Source organism: Pygocentrus nattereri, chromosome 5 (genome assembly GCF_015220715.1).
Source record: "Pygocentrus nattereri isolate fPygNat1 chromosome 5, fPygNat1.pri, whole genome shotgun sequence".
NCBI lineage: Eukaryota > Metazoa > Chordata > Actinopteri > Characiformes > Serrasalmidae > Pygocentrus > Pygocentrus nattereri.
Genome location: NC_051215.1, coordinates 5,121,677 through 5,141,878, shown reverse-complemented (window position 1 = coordinate 5,141,878; position 20,202 = coordinate 5,121,677). Strand labels below are relative to the sequence as shown.

Here is a 20,202-nt window from a genome sequence, read left to right as displayed (position 1 = left end):
GGGGGAGGGGGGGGTGCAACAATCTGGCCCGGATTCTTTCCAATAAAGCCTCGTTAAAGTGCTATCAATAGCTTCCTTTTAAAATAAACCCAAGCCCGAGACAATGTCCAAAGGCCAAAAGAAAACATTCTCTGTAGAATTCCTTACTTACTCCCCTAAGGTCTTCCTCCTTCTTGTCAGTCACCACACACACAGGACTCTACAGGGTCACACGAACACATTAAGTATCACGTGGAGTCTCTCGCTTGCACACAGAGTCATGAACAAGGGCACTTTAACTTGCATCAATAGTCGAGGGGTCTTTCACTGACACACGTCCCTAAACGGGAATAGCGTGCCCTTAATCACACCAGTGGGGAATCCACAGGGCCTTCTGGGCCCTTTAGAGAAGACCTAATCATTTTTGTGAATGCAAGTTTTTTTTATTAATATTTTTATTTCATTTATTCCAAAAGGAAAATCAGAAAAACATCCCATCAGGATTCTCTTCCCTGTGATATCTAGGTAGACACAGCCTGGGCACATGCTTAAAAATGATGTTTTTCAAGGGTTCTTTGCATCATCATCTTCTTCATTCTGAAGAAGAATGTGCTGTAGATTGTTCTATATAGAACCTACTTGAAAAGGGTTCTACAGAGCATCACAAAGGCATCTTCTATTCTACCAAGCCTGACATCATAACAACAGAAGAACCATTTTTGCTGTTGTTTAGAACCCTTTTCATAGATCTGCAATCTATTGTAGGCAGTCTTGGCTGGAGGCCCAAATTGGTGGCAGTTGTGGGCCGTCGTGGGCTGGAGGTTAGGGAACTGGCCCTGTGACTGGAAGGATGCCGGTTTGATCCCCAGTGCTGACAGTCCATGACTGAGGTGTCCTTGAGCAAGACACCTAACCCCCAATTGCTCCCCGGGTGCTGTGGATAGAGATGCCCACCGCTCCGGGCAAGTGTGCTCACTGCCCCCTAGTGTGTGTATGCTCACTAGTGTGTATGTGGTGTTTCACTTCATGGCTGGGTTAAATGCAGAGGTGGAATTTCCCTGTTTGTGGGATTGAAAAAGTATCACTTAACCATTCTCCATGAATCTGAGCAACACCTTAATCACGGAAAAGGGTTCTTTGAGTGTTCATGGTTCTATATAGAACCATTGTCCTTACTAAAGAAACCCTTGAAGCAACATCTTTATAAAGCAGTTCTCCCACTGGTTAGGACTTCAGGAGTTGAACTGAAGGCCTTACAATTTAGAACGACCAACATAATTATAGACTTACAGCAAGATGATCCGATTTACAACGGGTGGGACCAATTTTGGGAGAACATCATAATAGGAAGTTCTAGATACAGAGGTCAGTGACTGTGAAAACAAGCCATAGTCTAACCAGGTTTCAGGCAGTTGTAAGAAATGGAAAACAGCAGCAGCTCTATGGCAGGACTCTTTACTGACAGGGTCACTGTAATGCAGCTGTCCATTCAACCCTAATAGAAATACGGAGGTTTCATTTGATAAAAACTGAAACCACCCACTGTGAGTCTCATGAGTAAACCTTGAGTCTTGACAGCTTTGCTGTAAAACTGTAACATACATGATGAAATATTTTAATGAATGTTGCAGGCTTCTCATGTATATATGGGATATTTCTGCTGTTGGAACAAAACCTTATGTCTCCAAAAAGGTAACTTTACAGGAGAAGGAAAAAACATGCTTAACTTTTAATGGAAGTAAGTTGCATTGCTTAAATTATGTCAAAAAATTAAAATAGACAAAAATGGAGATGGAACGTTTTGTCCTGACAGCAGTGATATAGCCAACATTTTTTCAAAGACTATATTTCCAAAAGTATTCGCTCGTCTGCCTTCACACGCGTATGAACTTGAGCAACATCCCATTCTTAATTCATGGGGTTTAATATGATATTGGCCCACCCTTTGCAGCTATAACAGCTTCAGCGCTTCTGGGAAGGCTTTCCACAATTTTTAGGAGTGTGTTTATGGGAATTTTTGACCGTTCTTCCAGAAGCGTATTTGTGAGGTCAGACACTGATGTTGGACGAGAAGGCCTGGCTCACAGTCTCCGCTCTAATTCATCCCAAAGGTGTTCTATCGGGTTGAGGTCAGGACTCTGTGCAGGCCAGTCAAGTTCTTCCACACCAAACTGGCTCATCCGTGTCTTTATGGACCTGCTTTGTGCACTGGTGCACAGTCATGTTGGAACAGGAAGGGGCCAAACTCCCCAAACTGCTCCCACAAAGTTCAGAGAAATTTCAAATTTCAAAACTGGACTTGCTGCACAGGTGGTGTCCGATCACGGCACCACGCTGGAATGCACTGAGCTCCTGAGAGCGACCCATTCTTTCACTAATGTCTGTAGAAGCAGTCTGCAGGCCGAGGGGCTCGGCTTTATATACCTGTGGCCATGGAAGTGACTGGAACACCTGAATTCAATGATTTGCATGGGTGAGTGAACACTTTTGGAAATATAGTGCATGAAGCTTGTATGGAGAGGTAGTAAAAATGAGCATTGTCATAGTTATTTTTTGATATACATGGGCTGAGTTGAAGGCTCAGCTTTAATAGTAACTGTTTGCCACTGAATCACATAAAGCGTTACTAGCATTACTACTATCCAGCTACCGTGCAGTGTCATCAGTTAAATGCTGGAGGACGTGTTCCAGACAGCAGATACTCCTAGCTGGTACCGAAATCCAAGGCTCCATCAGCCCTCTTGCTGAAGACCTACACAAGTTTGGAGATTTTTTTAGAGAACAATAAGATGGTCTCCACCTTTCTGAACTCATCTAACTTATTTAATTAATAGCTTCCTATTAATTTCTATTTCATTTCTGAAGCTGCAGAAAATGTGACTCCAGACCTTTGAATGGTAGAGTACCAGCAGCATCCTCTAACGCTCCTCTAAACTATGAAGTGTGCTCTCTGTCACGTATTAGCTCTGGTCATTGTCCATTCTTTATTTGTGGGCAGGTCACGGCACTGCAAAATGAATGGCTCTGCTTAGTCCTCAATGTGAATGTGTGTGTGGCTGCCTTGCTTTGGGTCTCAGCATGTATTTCACTGCTCTGCTAACGGTGGCAAAACACGAGGATGAGCTGATATGCCAAGAGGAAATGGCAGAGATGAAAAGACAAAAGAGTGGCTGATCCGTGGGAAATTAATTTGCTGCTTGTCAACATAGCTGTGCAAGAATCTGAGAGGCAGACAGAAATAGCTGAGAGCTGGCGACCACCCTTAGTTATTTCATTTCCAGTCCAAATGACTGTTACGTACAAGCCATTGATTTTTCAGGAGGAGGGCAGGAGATATAACCTAATGCAGTTAACAGCAGCTAAAATTAAATATTACCTAGAGAAAATGAGACTCAGAAAAGCCATGCAAAGCCCTGGTAGATCACCAATACTGTTTCTGTGTTTCTGTTCATTCTCCCACTCTGAGAGGACAAAGTAGCACTACAGGTCTGAAAAAAGCTTTCAAGAAGCCCTTACTGAGAAAATGAGACAAAAAAGAAGAAATCAAATAAAGAAACTGCTGGTGCTCTCAGAGCAACGGACTGACCACCCCAGAGTCCACACCTCAACATCACTGAATGCGTTCGGGATTCCTTTGATTGTTGAAAATGCAACCAACTTCTAAGACTGAACTTCGGAGGTGTGACTGCAGACTGAAAGCGAGTCTCCCAGCAGGATGGAAGCTGTAATAAAGCCAAAGAGTGAACACAGAGTGATAATACTTAATATAGATACCCCCATGAACCTTCACAGAGCAGGTAGTACTGGGTGGTGGTGGTGTGTTAGTGTGTGTTGTGCTGGTGGAGTGGATCAGACACAGCACTGCTGCTATAGTTTTTAAACACAGTGGCCACTCTCTGAGACACTCCTACCTTGTCAGTTTACCTTGCAGATGCAAAGTCAGACGATGCTCGTCTGCTGCATTTGTGGTTGGGTGGACTCTTCTCGGTCCAGCAGCGACACTGAAGTGTTTAAAAACTCCAGCGGCACTGCTGTGTCTGATCCACTCACACAAGCACAACACACACTAACACACCACCACCACGTCAGTGTAACTGCAGTACTGAGAATGATCCGCCACCCAAACAGTACCTGCTCTGTGAGGGTCCAGGGGGGTCCTGACCACTGAAAAACAGGGAGAAAGTGCACCTATAGAGCTGATAAAATGGACAATGGGCATAGAAACAAGGAGGTCATCATAATGTTATGCCTGATCTGTGTGTGTGTGAGTGTGTGTGTGTGTGTGTGTATTTAGGCTTGAGGCTTATATGTAATTTTCTGTATTTTTTTTTCTGCCTTTTTCAAGTATAACCATAGTGCAGAGTTCACTGCATCATCATGAGTAAGCCTGATCTTATCATACTATCCTATGAAAATAAGATGACAACGATGTGGCTTCTGGAAACATGCAGCCCTTGCTAACGTCGCTAACTTGTTTGAGGTGTTTAGTCTGTTTAGTTAGCCATTAGCTAAAACAGATAAAGGATAGTTGTATTTAAAATGATGAAAGTGTCAAATTTATTTTCCACATTTATCTAACAAACTGTCAAATATGGTGTGTAGAGCTGTTCTGGTAACAGGTAGCAGATTTTTTGCTTTTGCTTTTAGCTAAGCAAGTGACAGAAAGACAAAGTTATAAGCCTGTTAAGCTTAAAGTAGCAGAATCATCTCCTCTGTGCTCTTTCTTTTAGGGCACGGTGGCGTGGTGGGTAGCGCTGTCGCCTCACAGCGAGAAGGGCCTGGGTTCGATTCCCCGGCCAGGTAATCAGGGTCCTCTCTGTGTGGAGTTTGCATGTTCTCCCCGTGCCCACAGTCCAAAGACATGCAGCCAGGCTGATTGGACATGCTAAATTGCCCCTGGGTGTGAGTGTCTGTCTGTCTGTCTGTCTGTCCTGCGATGGACTGGCGACCTGTCCAGGGTGTATCCTGCCTCCCGCCCGATGACCACTGGGATAGGCTCCCGCGACCCAGAGGGACAAGTGGCTTAGAAAATGGATGGATGTTTTAACAATCTTGCTAGTTACATTAGTCTGGAAATCATCAGGTTTGGAAACCAGGAGGTGGAGCATCGGGAATGTTCATGACATTATCCATGACATGATCAGAATCGCATATTGCGATATAACAAAAACCAGAAATAATGAAAAACCCTGCCATTTCGTCCATCCCAACTACGTTTTATGGCTCCTGGCTGTTGTGCATGCAGGTTGAATTATTCATCAAACTATTACTGTCAACTGCAACTAAACAGTCAAAATATGTTAGACAACTTCACCCATTCACTCGCTGTTACACCATGTATGGTAACCTAAGAGAGTAACACTGGCCATTTTTATCACAGTGGACAGGTTTGGTGTATTTAACCTTGGCTTAGGCTTCAGGAAGAAAAATGAGACAGCGAGTTGGCATCGGCGGAGATCTGCGGATCTTCGGTTTGACCTCTTCAGTGACACACTGACCCTTGAGTAGTTTACAGATAAACTCAATCCCTTCAGATAAAGCACATGCCACAGCGACCAGGTCATGGAAAGTCTTGAGATTGACTAAGAGAGGGGCCACACACACACACACACACACACACACACACACACACACACATCCTTTGGTGCTGAGATAATGTGATGGCAGGATTGGCCCCTATTAAAAGGGTTTATTTGTTGAGCTGTCCATTTTTCCATTGCCCTTAAATGGAGCGCTATGATAACTCATGGAGGTCCCAGTTACACAACTTCCACTCCCAGTCCTCAGTTCGGACAAGAGGGAGAGCAGCGCTCTCCAACAAGAGCGAGAAAATATTTTCTCAGTGTCTGCAGCGGTTATTTAATAGCCTCCTCTAACCCTTCCTGCATTGCTTGAAAGTCTCAGCAAAGCAACATCCTTCAGGACGGGGTTACTAAAGGGGCACTCCAGCCTAAAACTAGCGTTTAATATGTCACTTACCACGTTCTGTAATATACGGTAGCTCAGCGTTACATCCATCATCCTGACACAACTCACAATTTTGTGTCTCTTCTGTCCATCAGTTTTCCCTCACTACAGTACCCAGCATGCATTACGGAAACATGGTATCCCTCCCAGTCAGATAGAGGAATCCTGGTTGCTAGTATAGACACTAGCCATGTCTCAAAGCTAAGGCCACAGTCGGGGCAGGAGGGCTCTTCCAACGCTGGAATACAAACACATTTACACACATTTTATCGCTTTCAATAGAAAAACATATCTCCCTTTTTATTTTTCTACATCATTTACAAACAGCCGCTGTCTTAGACAGACAGGTAAGCAGATAGATAGATAGATAGATAGACTGTTTTGAGCTGTGTGTGAAGGACTGTGGGAGAAAAAACTTTGCAAAACAGGCTCTCTGCTAGTACCCCTGCCCCCCCCCCCCCCCCCCCATCCCCCATCCCCCCCAGGCCCCCAAAAGTGACTGTAGTTTTTCACACAAACCCTCCCTCTACCTTAAAGATACAACACCAGAAGGTTGTTTTCCTAGTTCTTAATCCTTAAAATCTTGCAGACTACTGCAGCCTGCGAGGACGCGAGTAGGCATCCTCACTGATACCTGATAACGCATAACCGATGGGGCAGTGGCAAAATGTTCCACTTTGTCCCTTTTAAAGGGGAATTTTAAAAACTTTGACTAATTCCATCCCTCCATCCATCCATTGTCCAAGCCGCTTCTCCGTCAGGGTCGCGGGAGCCTATTCCAGCAGTCTTCGTGCGGAAGGCAGGATACACCCTGGACAGGTCGCCAGTCCATCGCAGGGCAGACAGACAGACACAGACAGTCACTCACACCCAGGGGTAATTTAGCATGTCCAATTGGCCTGACTGCGTGTCTTTGGACTGTGGGAGGAAACCGGAGAACCCGGAGGAAACCCACGCAGACACAGGGAGAACATGCAAACTCCACACAGAGAGGACCCCGGTCACCCGGCCGGGGAATCGAACCCAGTCCCTGAAATGTTTCATTGCAGAGCCTCGGATTTCTTTACAGTGGTGGTGAGAGTAACCAGGTGTCGCTATGTCTACAACACAGCTATAGCCAGTTTATTAACTACCCAAACCACCAACAAACCTACACGTGTCTCCTCAGCTTTTATACGTAACGCTGATGATGGTAAATTAACCATAACTCTGAAAGAGTACGTTTTCTGAGAGGTGGGGTGGTGGGGGGGCTATGTTGCCTTACATGTTACCCTGGATGTATCCCTCTGTCATGAACTGAAACCACTGTGTCTGGCTGTGAGGGAGCTGTCAGAGGCGGACGTCTGGTTCCCATCACCACCACTGTGACCAGTCCTGACGATTCGGAGCCGTGAATGGCTTTGTTTGCATCTCAGCCGTTTATTTACGCGGAAATGTTTGCAAAGTCTGTTGCGTTTCCCTTTAAGCTAGACGAGCATTGAGAGAATGACGTCAATGCATCAGCATGATTCGTTTAACCTAAAGTTCATTAACATCGCGGTCTGAGAAACGCAGCCTGCCCCACTCGACAGACCGAACGGCGGCCTCTGCCGACGGACTCGGCCCGGGTTTCCAGCAGAGTTGAGAGGTTATCGGAGTTTAAACACAGACAGCAGCAGCATGGCGCCCACCGCACGCCAAACATCCGTGTGCCCGCATCTTCCCGGCCTGCCCCCTCGCTCCCGACACGCCTGGACGTCCTGAATGTGCGCTAACCTTCGTTCATATTTGCGGGCCGAAGCAAACAGCAAGAACGCGCCTGCGGAAAATGCGTTGATTCGGTTGTTATCAACCGTAACCACTGGATGCCGCTTAGCTGCGGTGGCTGACTGGCTGCCTAGCTGGGTAGGTGACTCACCGGTTTGTTGTAACCTTATCCCGATGCTGTAGCACCAGCAGAAGCCCGTGTTAGAAGCTGGACGACGGGCTAAGGTGCGTTAGAAACGAGCCAGATAAGCTGTTGTAGGGTTAGTAAACCTGGCTGAACCGGATCACGTTACGTTTTGCCTGGAGTCGGCTTCTTGTTCGAATTTTCCCGTTCCACCTTAAATGGTGCAGCAGTTAACCGATGTTAACTAACTACATTAAGGCGCCTGCTGCGCCATTTAAGGCGGAACTAGTAAACTCGAATAAGAAGCGGGAGAAGAAGCCAACTTCACTTTTAATGTTGTTGTAAGTTTCCTTCGGGATCAATAAAGTATATCTATATCTATCTATTTATCTGTCTATCTATCCATCTATCTATCGATTAATCTACGAAGCAAGCGGACAAGCTACGCTAGCTAAGCTAAGCTAACTAAGTTAGCTAACTAGCTAAGTTGTTACCGTAGAACTTGCCTAAAGCGACGGGTCCCGTCTATTAGAAGCTATCGTCAGCCAACTAGGCAGCATTTGCAGTAGAAACGAGCCAAACTAACGTTTATTGTCTTGTAGTAGAAGATATTAGGAGCGCAGAGCTAAGTTGCTAAGTTGTAGCGCCAGAAGTAGGTGCTGAAGCTTTAGCCAGCTAGCCTCAGTAACGTCAACTGACAGTGGTTATGAGCTGAGCTAAGCTAAGTTAGCTTTGCTGTCAGACTCGTCTGTAGCGACATTAACTTGTCGAGCTGGTGAGGACGATCGTTAGCCGACGCCTCCTCCTCCTTTTACTGATGGTTGGTCATTACTTTATATAGGTTAGCTATAAATCTAGGTCGTTGCCAGTACAAGTCTTGGAGCCTGCGAAGGCATCAAAGGGGAACTCCACCGAGTTTCCAAAATTTCAGTACAGTTCAATGGTTCCCATGTCAAACAAAGTCGTTCAGAGCGGTTTTGTGTGAAATGCTTTGGAGTCAGAACTGTTCGCAGAGACGGTGATGGGAATTGGACGCCCACCCTTAAAACCTTCCTGACAAACGTTATTACTTGAAATGGTAATGAAAAGCCAAGACTGAGGGTTGAGTCTGAGACGTGGTGTCACAGTAGTTATTTGAGAAAATTATAGTCTAAATGTATTTTAATCGATGTGTTTTAATCCATTCGTGGTGGAGGAATACGTGCAGGGCATTGAAAGGCAAAATAGTGCCTTTGAACCTTTTTTTTTGTTTGTTTTGTTTTTCTCTTCCTCCCCTCTCATAAGCTTTACATAGACATCTCAGAAGACACAGGTAGGTTCACTGGTGGTTTTGGATAGTGGTTCATGTCATGAACAATTGTAAGGCCCCCTGGTTCCTGTCATGACCAGTTGTAAGGCCCCCTGGTTCCTGTCATGACCACTGTAAGGCCCCCTGGTTCCCATCATGACCACTGTAAGGCCCCCTGGTTCCCATCATGACCACTGTAAGGCCCCCTGGTTCCCATCATGACCACTGTAAGGCCCCCTGGTTCCCATCATGACCACTGTAAGGCCCCCTGGTTCCTATAATGACCACTGTAAGGCCCGCTGGTTCCCATCATGACCACTTTAAGGAAATCTGAGTCGGCAAGTTTTTCTACAAATGAATGATTTCATACCAAATATATTAGTTTATATCTTAACCAAATAATTTCACATTGTTGTATTCTTAACACATCTCTTTTTGATAACCTGCTGTTGTGATCCGAGTAAAAGAAACTTTGCTCGCCCTCTTAAACTGGTTTAAGTAGTCATGGTCGTTTAGCATTAGTGCGGCTTGGAGCATCTGGATATTACCATCATCGAGTTGGTAATTAAATATATAAATGGGGAAGCGGCCGTCACGAGTGACACAGCTTTGATCATTACTACATTGCGTTAACGTAGCGGTGAGCTGGTTATAAGCTGCTTAGCTTCTACAGTAGCTTTGAGCCCACAAGATAATGCCGTAATTGATTACGGTCACTTCCATGGCAAGGGGCAGGGGAGCTACATCCCGAACTGGGCTGTAACCTTCCCTTTTAGCCTGTCTTAAAGCACTTTGTAATGCCATGGTACATAAAGTATTGAAGGGAACTGCTCTGATGAAAAGAATGTTTACATCTCAACAACTGGATTATGCACGAAGTCATTTAGAGTGGTTAGATATGAAATGGTGCATTATAGGGAAACTTGCCAATCTGGATTTTTTACTGTGGTGGTGATAGTCTCACTAGCTATAATGCATTTTATGTACCGTTTTATGTACTATTCAAAACGATAAGTGGTTCAAAACGTCTTCAGGGTTTTTAATGGTATTCTCTGCCATAAATATATTTAAAAATGTTTTAGCCACAGCCGTTTCAGGCACCAGGCAATGTATTCATAACCACTTCATGTGATAACTCTGAGTGTTGAACTGTTCAACCCTCTGGTTCCCATCACTACCACTGTGAACGCTTCTGACCGGGTGAGTTTCTCTGAGACCGCACCTTTTGTATTACATTTAAGAATATCATGTTATACATGCTGGACTTCATTTTGGGGCCCTAAGGAGTCTGGCCAGAACCGATGAAGTGCGAAGACGGTACAGTTGGCCTGGCCACGTCTGCTGAGTTCTGGCTGCTTCTGTTAGACAAGGTTTTTCTTTATGAGAATGAGGACGCGTGTTTGCTGGTCATGATGTAGTAAAAACGCCCCATGCAGCTGTTACATCAGTCTAATGTACATTGAACTTGCTTTGAAACTTTGATGATGAATTGCTCATATTTGCAGACACAGGAGTGCAAAGGTCCATCACTTATGAAATATGTGCAATATGCAGTTTGAGCCTTATGTGTTATTTTCATGTTAGGGCTGTCAATTATGTAAAACCATTCATTGCTGCTTCCAGGCATTTTTGTGTGTAGCATTTGTTTTTGTAATTCAGTAATGATTAATCATTAGTTTTATTAACTCAAATTTGACCCTGAAGATTTTTCCAGATCAAAAACAGTGTGTTTTGTTATAGTTGAATGAGTGGACAACAAACTCCATCACAATGTATTTATTACTCGTCATGTAAATGTAGAACCTGAACATGAACATTTTCCATATGCACTAAATTGCCAAAGGTATTCGCTCGTCTGCCTTAACATGCATATGCATTTGAGTGACATCCCATTCTTAGTCTGTAGGGTTTAATGTGATGTCGGCCCACCCGTTGCAGCTATAACAGCTTCAGCGCTTCTGGGAAGGCTTTCCACAATTTTTAGGAGTGTGTTTATGGGAATTCTTCCAGAAGCACACTTGTGAGGTCAGACACTGATGTTGGACGAGAAGGCCTGGCTCACAGTCTCCGCTCTAATTCATCCCAAAGGTGTTCTATGGGGTTGAGGTCAGGACTCTGTGCAGGCCAGTCAAGTTCTTCCACACCAAACTGGCTCATCCGTGTCTTTATGGACCTGCTTTGTGCACTGGTATGCGGTCATGTTGGAACAGGAAGGGGCCAAACTCCCCAAACTGCTCCTGCAGAGTTGGGAGCGTGAAACTACTGTTAAACTGTGCATTTGTTTTCTTCAGTCACATTTACTGGAGTACGTTGTGATAGCATTCTTTAAAAACCGGATTTTCTTCTTCATAAGTGAGAAAGCAAGTCAACGTTAATCGGTGCTCATGCGTCTTTAAACACTTTGTTATTGTGTCAGCTGTTCTGTGATGGTGCAGTGTATGCCCATCACTGAAATTAATAGGAATATTGTATGTACCTACCTTGATGTCCTGTGTAGAAGGGGATGAGGGCAAATGGGAGGTAAAGTGGACCGAGGCTTCTTGTCCCTGTTGGGCGGATCCACCTTCAGGGAAGGAAAGGGGCCTCAGTGTTCTAAAGGGAAAAACCTGCAAAGGAATGAATTAGTTAACTAAGGAATACTTACCGGTAATATGTATATAGTAGTCACGACTAGTCAGTAGCTGTATAGATGGGTGTGTATATATGTTTGTGTGTGTATGTAGATTAGAGCCCTGGGACATCGTCCCTTAAAGCAAATTATTAGTTTAGTCGGGGCGGGGCTTCGACAATAAGAACGCTCGATGTTCTTTCAACAGGGGCTTCTCAGCTACCTGTGGGAGGAGAGGTTTAATCCCGGTACGAGGCTGTTAGCTGCTTGTAACAGTTTGGGAATAACCTGTGATGAGGATTAGCCTTGCAGCAAAGTCTCAAGTTTATCTTTCGTTTTATTTCTGTTTAATTCAGTTTTTCTTTTGTTTTGAGTGTAATAAAATAAGTACGTGTGCACTTGAACTTGGAGTCTCGCCTCCTCGTATCCACACCCACGCCCATAGCGCCAATTTGGCCGTGCGTAAATCCCGGTGCCTCTTCTTTTGGAGGTTGCACCGTTACATGTTCTCAATTTGATCTGTAGAAACCGGCAGCTTGCCCATTTTATCTTGGCACGGCTGCAGACAGGCCCCTCAGCTTTCACCCATCGTTGCTCGCTAGCAGCTAAACAGTCACCATTTGATAACAGGGTCAGTTTAATTTGATTACATTAATAAAAATATCCAAGCTAATTCTGTTGCTCTGGCAGAATGGCTGCTATAGGGGGGCTGCAGGAAGAGGCTACAGCAATTTAAACCATTTAACAGCTGTTTTAAATGAGAGGGCTGCAATCACAGATTGCGTAATGTACATACTTTACATTCTATATGCAGTTTCGTTGTGTGTGTGTGTGTGTGTTTGTGTGTGTGTGTGTGTGTGTGTGGGGCCTTTTTACATGTGTCAGATCTGCTTCTTCATCAGTGCTTATTACTCATTACTTCTAATATATATTAATGAGTTTGGTCTTTAGGCGAAAGTGCATGCAGATATGAGATGTCACTAAACTGATTAACTAAATGGAAAAAATGACTTGGCTACTTGATATTTTGATAACCCAAATGACGACATATAAATTTACAGCAATTACAGCTGCTCTGACGTCTACGTTCTGTACGGTTTCCCGTTGGGATGGAGGAGAGCCGGTCTGATTGGATGCATGTACCAAGCATGAAGGAAGAAGACAATAATTCCCATTCTCTCGTCTCTGGTCATTTGATTTACTGGAAGAAAACAAGTGAATTGCGATTGCTGCACACTCCCCTGTCTTTGGATAGGAGTGGCGCTGCGGTGGAATGAGCCACTGCTGTGTGTGAGGAATCAGCGCTGGCTCAAGTGTGCAGATAGCATGATGGTGCTTGTCATTAATACTGAAAGTGTCTTAGATTGCCTTCATAACTTCATGTATGGAGTCTTTTTTTTTTTTTTTCCCAGTAGTGGTTGGTAGGGTGGTAGGGGTGGGCAGCATGTTACGGTTATCGTGATTTAATTATGTCACAGTGCACTTTCCTATGTGTATCATGGATACCATAAGAGGTTTGGTGCAACCACACGTACAGTAAATGCATAAACTCCAGTAGTAGCAAGTAGTCGGTTGGATGGTGGCAGGTGCGTTTTCTCCCTTAAGCGAGGCCCTCATGATGTGCTGACAAAGCCTGTGATTTATGTCCTCGCGCTGTACAAAAACACTCGGCCCGACTGACATGACATGGCTGCGCACGCTGCACGTGACACACGGCCACTGCAGACACTCTGTCTACAATAAAGCCGTTTCATTCAAATCAACACGCTGTGCCTCCAAGTCTCATGCAAGAACATTGGCTGGATCTCAAACGGCTCCCTGTTTCCTACATAGTGCACCGAATATTAAAATAGTTGCTCCTGTGCCAATAAAGTGCATCACATGTCAAATAAATGGCCTTCTGAGGTTGTCATGTGTGCACAGTTCCATACTGGGTAAACAGTGCACTGGTTTGGTGTAAAAGCCAGATTCATTTATTGACAAACCACTACAACAAGCTGGAGAAGCTGAAGCTGAAGCGCAGGGGGTCTACAGGCAGCTCTGCAAAGACAGTAAATCACTATTTATTTATACCTCGCAATTCTACTCAGTCAAACGGAGCGAAGTTGTCCTATACGGACGTTGGTGCCGTCTCTGTAGGAGCTGTGACTGTGTGAGGCTCTGGGTGCAACTTTTGAGAACTGGGCTCGTGAGGCTGCTCATAATGGGAGACGACCAAAATTTCGGACATGTCAGAAATCCGTCCAACTGCTCACTCGGAGCTGGGCAGTTAATCAGGCATCATTTCCCCTCTCCACTGCACGGCAAATGACCGCCGATGAAGCGGAAACTCGGCAGGATCATGAAATTCAGTCGGGATTTAATAATGGACTAAAAACGCATGGTGTATGCCTGGCTTGGCAAGTTGTCCACAAACCTCATAAAAACTGATGTGGTGATTATGATGTTTGTCATAGTAACCACACTTGGCCTGAAGTGAGAACAGTTTGAGTGACCCAACCTTTGGGTATGAAAAACTAAAAATCACAGGGCACCTTGGTGCGTTGAGCTGTCCAGTGACGTGGCCTTAGCAGCAGGTGGAAAATTTGCAGTGGGACTTCAGTTGTCCGGGATGCTCAGCTTAACCCTGCAAGCCTGGTGGCATCGTGTGAATGAGGGAGACCTGAATCAGTCACGACCAAATTGGGTAAAAATCATAAAGGGAAAAGCCAAGTGCCGTGATCTAACAGCCGCATGACGTGTTGTGATATAACACTTTTCAGAAACCAGGCCCAAGAATTACGTCGGCCCCCCTCGTTTGGTAACTAGAGTTCACCAAATCTCTCTCTGGTCCCTCCTCCCAGAGCAAATCCCCCTACAGACCACAGCTTACAGCTCCATTAGCCAAATGAAGCACTCTGATGTTGACTCCACACTCTCTAATCTAGACTTGCTTTTAAATCAAATACATTTAGACTTCATTGAACTTGATGTTTATTATCCATCCATCTTCAGGTATTTTGAACCCAGTAAGACGTTCAGAATGTTGCAAAATGTTGAACGTTGAGGCCAGAAAGCATTTCTGTTAGTGTTTTAAAAGGATGAGATGTTTATTGAGGCTGAAGTACAACTGGCAACTTGATTTTTAATGCATTTTATCCAGTATCTGGGTCGGGTATAAGAGATATGAGAGAAAATATGAGAGAAAAATAACCAATCTGATTTGATTCTGTAACAAATCTAGCCTAAAAAAAAAAAAAAACACTGATGAATGGATTTGACATAAAGCGAAGGAAACTAGGCTGTGTGATAACGATAGGTTGTGATTAGCTAGTTAAGTATTATATTAGAATTAAAATAGTTTTTTAATTATGTTTGGCTCGCTTGGCCTGTGCTAATAACAGAATCCTTTTATTCAGGTAATGAGTGGAAAATAACTAGGAAATGGTCAAACTGGGTTGGGTGAGTGGGGTGATGTAGACTTTAGTAGTAGTAGCAGCAGCAACAACAACAATATTAAAAATAATAGCAGCAGCAACAGTTTCTGCTGTTCATTTTGAGACGGACCCTAAATCTAAAGCAGACTCGGGAGCACACATGCATGACTGGAAGCTCAGTCTTTGTTAAAAAAAAAAAAAAAAGATATAATAACAGTTTAGTATATTGGTGCAAACCATGTGACCACTGGATTCTGGAGCAGTGGGAACGTGTTCTCTGGAGCCTCGTGCTTCACTATCTAGCAGTTTGAAGGGTGAATCTGGGTTTGGCAGATGCCAGAAGAAGGCTATTACATGCACGTAGAGCCAACAGTAAAGTTTGGTAGAGGAGGGATAATGAGACGGGGCTGGTTTTCAAGGATTTGGGCCCCTTAGTTCAAGTGAAGGGTGATGTTAATGCTGCAGCGTACAAAGACATTTTAGACCATTATATACTTCCAGCTTTGTGGCAGCCGTGTATGGAAGAGCCTTTCCTGTTCCAGCATGACGGAGACCTTGTGCACAGCTTGAGCTCCATAAAGACATGGTTTGACAGGTTTGGTGGGGAGGAACTCCAGCAGCACTGCTGTGTCTGATCAACTTGCACCAGCACGTCAGTGTTACTGCGGTGCTAAGAATGATCCACCGCCCAAATAGTACCTGCCCTGTGAGGGTCTTTGGGGGTCCTGACCACCTAAGAACAGGGTAAATGGGGGCTAACAAGTTATCAGAGAAACAGATGGACTACAGTCTGTAACTGTAGAACTACAAAGTGCAGCTATACAGTAAGTGGAGCTGATAAACTGACCAAGGAGGTGGTCATGATGTTCTGCCTGATCGGTGTTTATAGACCATACTGAACTTAAATAGGCCATAAGTTTATTTATGCTCACCTGTGGGAATACCAGTGCCCTGTTATGGTTTGCATGATCTAAATCAGTGATAGTAGATCAGTTCTTGGTACTTTTAGATGGTTATTCTAAACGAGTTTAAGAGAAAATAATGTGCAATCTCCGATTTCTTTAGTCCCTTGTACTTTAACTGAGTCAAATCTTCTGAAAGCCGGCTGTGTGACTCAGCATGGCCCAGCTTTTGTGTATGATCTGCTGCTCCAGTCGCTAAACGTCTGTAGTGCAGACATGGTGTGTGCGTGTCCTGGCCGAGCGCCTGTTCTCATTCTCTCTTTCAGATATTGTTCTCATGAAGTGCAGTGGAAAAAGTAATCAAAGCCGAGTTTCCACCCCGCCCACGGCCTGCCCTCATCAGCACAGACAGTAATTAACTCGGTGTGTGTGTGTGGATGTAGATTTGGATGGATGGTAACAGGGGTCAAAGTCTGCTGGTTTTTCCATTGTTGCTCAGCAGACTGCAGAGTGGACCAAGAGCGCATTCTTCGAGGGATGGGTCAGCTCTCGGGACCTCTGACACACCGTCTGACACGTCTCATCTCTGCAGCGCTGCAGAGGAGCTCTTGTTCCCAAAGGCCTCAGGGCTGTAATTGTCAGCCTGTTCCCTGAAAATTCAGGTTTTAATTAACCGAAAGGGGAAAAAGTAGGTTAAGTGTGAGGAATGTCTGTTCTGCATGACTGGGAGTTGGGCTGTGGTGGGTATTTCAGTCTGGCTTTGTCTTACATTGGGCTGCAAGATCTAGTGAATGTGGTGAGTTGGGGCTGCACTTCATTTATAGTTACTGAAAATGGATGAGCGTGGCACTTTGTCCAAAAAAGTAAAAAGACTGAAAATTATGGCCAAGAAAAAGCAAAATAAAACTGCAGTGAAGTGTTAAAATCACTTGGCTATTGTTAATGGCTGACACACTTAAAGTTTGAGCAGCAGATAAACGGTCAAACGCGAACGTCGTCCGCTGCGCTGCGTATTTGTTCTTAGAAACTTGTTTGACATTTAACTGGTTTAGTGCAGTTCTTTTAATGGAGATTGCGTAATTAGTACTGAATAACTCGATATCGTTTGGTAATCAAGTATTTTTAACCTCTTGTCGTTGAAAGAAAAACCCATTTGTGCACTTGTTAGGTTTTGCTGAGGTTTATGGCTGTTCCTTCTCTAAAGGAATGAACTCAAGCAACTTGTGTCCTGAGAACTCCCCCTGCTGGAGAAAGTCCAGACTGCCAGACACGGGTTTCAAATCCACATCCAGATGCTTTGCATATTTTCCATCATTCTAGCAGAGGCGCTCTGGAGTTCAACTGTAGATACCTTTTGAGAAACCATGAAGTATAATATTTATCATTTTATAACTAAAAAAAATACAACAGTTAAAGTAAATGAATAAACTGGCCGTGAACGCGGCGTTTAATATGTTTTAATGTTCAGTTCCTTCCTCCAAATTATAGCTCCTTAACCAGCAGCTTGTTGCTACGTCAGAGTAACGAGCCCCACCCACTCAATGTACGGCCGGGAGTTCGTTCTCCAGCTCCACACAGACCATCTGACGGTTGGGGAATTTACTGTCGTCTCATCTTCAGAGTCGGACCAAACCGGCTGTCGGTCAGATGGGATCTTAACAGTGTCCGTTTTCTGTTTGTGGCAAAGTAAACACGTTCAAATGGGTCGAGCGTCTCCTACAGCTGTCAAAGTCGTTGCTTAGCAACAGCGTCTCAATGGAGTGATAGTGTTTGTGCGAAACCTGCGATGTTATGGTGAAATAACAGCACCGTTAGAACGCTTCTCAACCAATCGGCTTGCGTGGCCACAACTAACTGCTGTAGAAACTTCATTAACGTGAATGCAGTGTTACAGTAAGCAGTGGAGACAGAGCGTCTTATTTGATCTTTTCCTGCTAAGATATGAGTATTTCAAAAAGGACATGCCCATTGTTTAGCCCATTGTCTCTGATAATAATCAGCAAATTGCTACTATAAAACTATGATGGTGCTAGTTGTTTCATTGCACTATAAAAGAAGAACTTGCCATTGAAGAGAAACCAAAGGTTAGGATGGCTAATTAAATAGTACTCAGAAGATTGAGCAGTCATAGAAGTAAGTGTAGTCATACTGGATGAAGAGCAGACGTGCATCTTAGGAACGATGACACCACAGCATTCAGGTCTGCCAGGGTCTTAACACTGGTTGAACTGTGAATCAGCCCCCTAGTTTCCACTTCACATGCAGTTATAATAATGGAAAGTATTGTTTTCTTTTCCCCCGACCTCATTCAGACCTAACAAAAACACTCGTTCCGCTGACACGCCACTTCCCACTGTCCAGAGGCCTCAAAGGTCCATGTGTGGACGTGTTGTGACCTGCTGTCCCGAGCGTGGGAGCGCATCTAAACTGGATGTAATTGCATGCGTTTCGACTGCGGAGTCATCACAACCCTCCCTTCTTTTATTTTACATTTTCCATTGCTGAGAGGGGAAAAAATGAATTATTTCATAACAGCCTCACCTCACCTTTGGTCCGAGTGCTGAGTCATGGAGAAAGAGAAGGGCTGGGCAGGGCTGCAGTGCTGTGCGGTGACCATAAAGACCAAAAACATACTAAGATGTTTTGGTCATTGTCTGGTCAGGTCTGTTAGGTGCTGGAACAGATCCGAAATGTGGACCGACTTCACTCTGATTAAAGGGGTAGTTTTGCACCTGAGCTACGAGGGTGATCTATGTAGCTAACAAGTAATAGAAGCCTATACCCAACCAGTTAGCGTCATGCCAAGTGTCCGAGACCCCATCAGTGCGTATATCGACTTATTGAAAGGCATTTTTTCTTTGTATGTCCTCCCATCCACCCAAAACAGTGTTTAAGGTTGCTGAAAACAGAGCTTTAGGAAGGAGCTCTCCAGGGTGGTCATTTTTACAAATGTTTTCCATGATTTTGATCCTGACATCGTGGCATCAGTTTGCATATCGTTATTGATTCAGCAAGTCCTCTGCATTGTAAATGTGGTGCTTTGCAGGTCACCGAGGTTCTGGGGTACAGAGTTACGAGACTCTACATGGCGACTCAGCTGATCCAATAGGCTTCCTATGGGATTCAGGTCTGGAGAAAGTGCAGGCCACTCCATTTGAGGTACCCCAGTCTCCAGCAGCCGTTCCCTAATGATGCGACCTCGATGAGCTGGAGCATCGTCGTCCATGAAGATGAAGTGAGGCCTGTGTTGTTCATGCAGAGGCCCAGTGACTGGATTAATGATGTTATTCAGTAGTTTGGGCTGATCACTGTACCATTCACAAAGGGTGGGGCAGTTCTGTATTGACAAGACACACCTGCCCACACTGTAACACCACCACCACCTTGCTGTTAAGCTCCTTGTTAGAGCAAGTTGTGCAAAAAGTACTGAAACATTGAACAGCTGGACATTCAAAAGTTTAGAGAAGGTCAGATTAAGTTCACCTGTAAAGGATTGAGGGCATTTTAGGTTCATCCAGAAATTTCACCCGAAAGTCAAACTTTTTGAGAGTAGTGTATATTTATTGCTGCCACTCCTTCAGATTTTTATGAAATGCAGTTATAAAATTCTCCAGAGAGCTTTTAAGTTGAGTTGACGGTTACAGGAAGAGGATATAAAGTTGCGTGAACAGTCAGAGTCGAGTTGAGCCGAAGTGCTGAATGACACGGTTGTCAGTGGAGTGGACTATTCAGTTTTAGCAAGCTGTAGTTAGTGAACTGGCTAACTCGGCACACCGTGTTGATGTTCAGTTGAACTTACTCACCGGACACTTTATTAGGTTCAGTTGCTTGTTAACACAAATAGCTAATCAGCCAATCAAACGGCCGCAACTCACTGCATTTAGGCCTGTAGAGGTGGTCAAGACAACTTGCTGAAGTGCAGACCGAGCATCAGAACGGGGAAGAAAGGGGATTTAAGGGGCTTTGAACGTGGCGTGGTTGTTGGTGCCAGACGGGCTGGTCTGAGTATTTCAGAAACTGCTGATCTACTGGGATTTTCACACACAACCATCTCTAGGGTTTACAGAGAACGATCCGAGAAAGAGGAAATATCCAGTGAGCGGTCAGTTGTGTGGACGAAAATGCCTTGTTGATGTGAGAGGTCAGAGGAGAATGGGCAGACTGGTTCCAGA

At 44.6% G+C, this 20,202-nt stretch overlaps 1 protein-coding gene across 4 annotated transcripts in view; it reads left to right on the top strand.

The window, feature by feature from the left end:
* Positions 1 to 20,202, top strand: part of lclat1 (lysocardiolipin acyltransferase 1) — a 44,882-nt gene that overhangs the window by 4,511 nt on the left and 20,169 nt on the right. The window contains exon 1 of one of the 4 annotated variants that reach the window (XM_017720991.2): positions 7,427 to 7,830. The exons of the other annotated variants lie outside the window; for them this stretch is intronic. The gene's annotated coding sequence lies outside the window, so the exon portion shown is untranslated. Of the gene's footprint in view, positions 1 to 7,426; positions 7,831 to 20,202 lie in introns of those variants that run through there. 4 annotated transcript variants of the gene reach the window in all.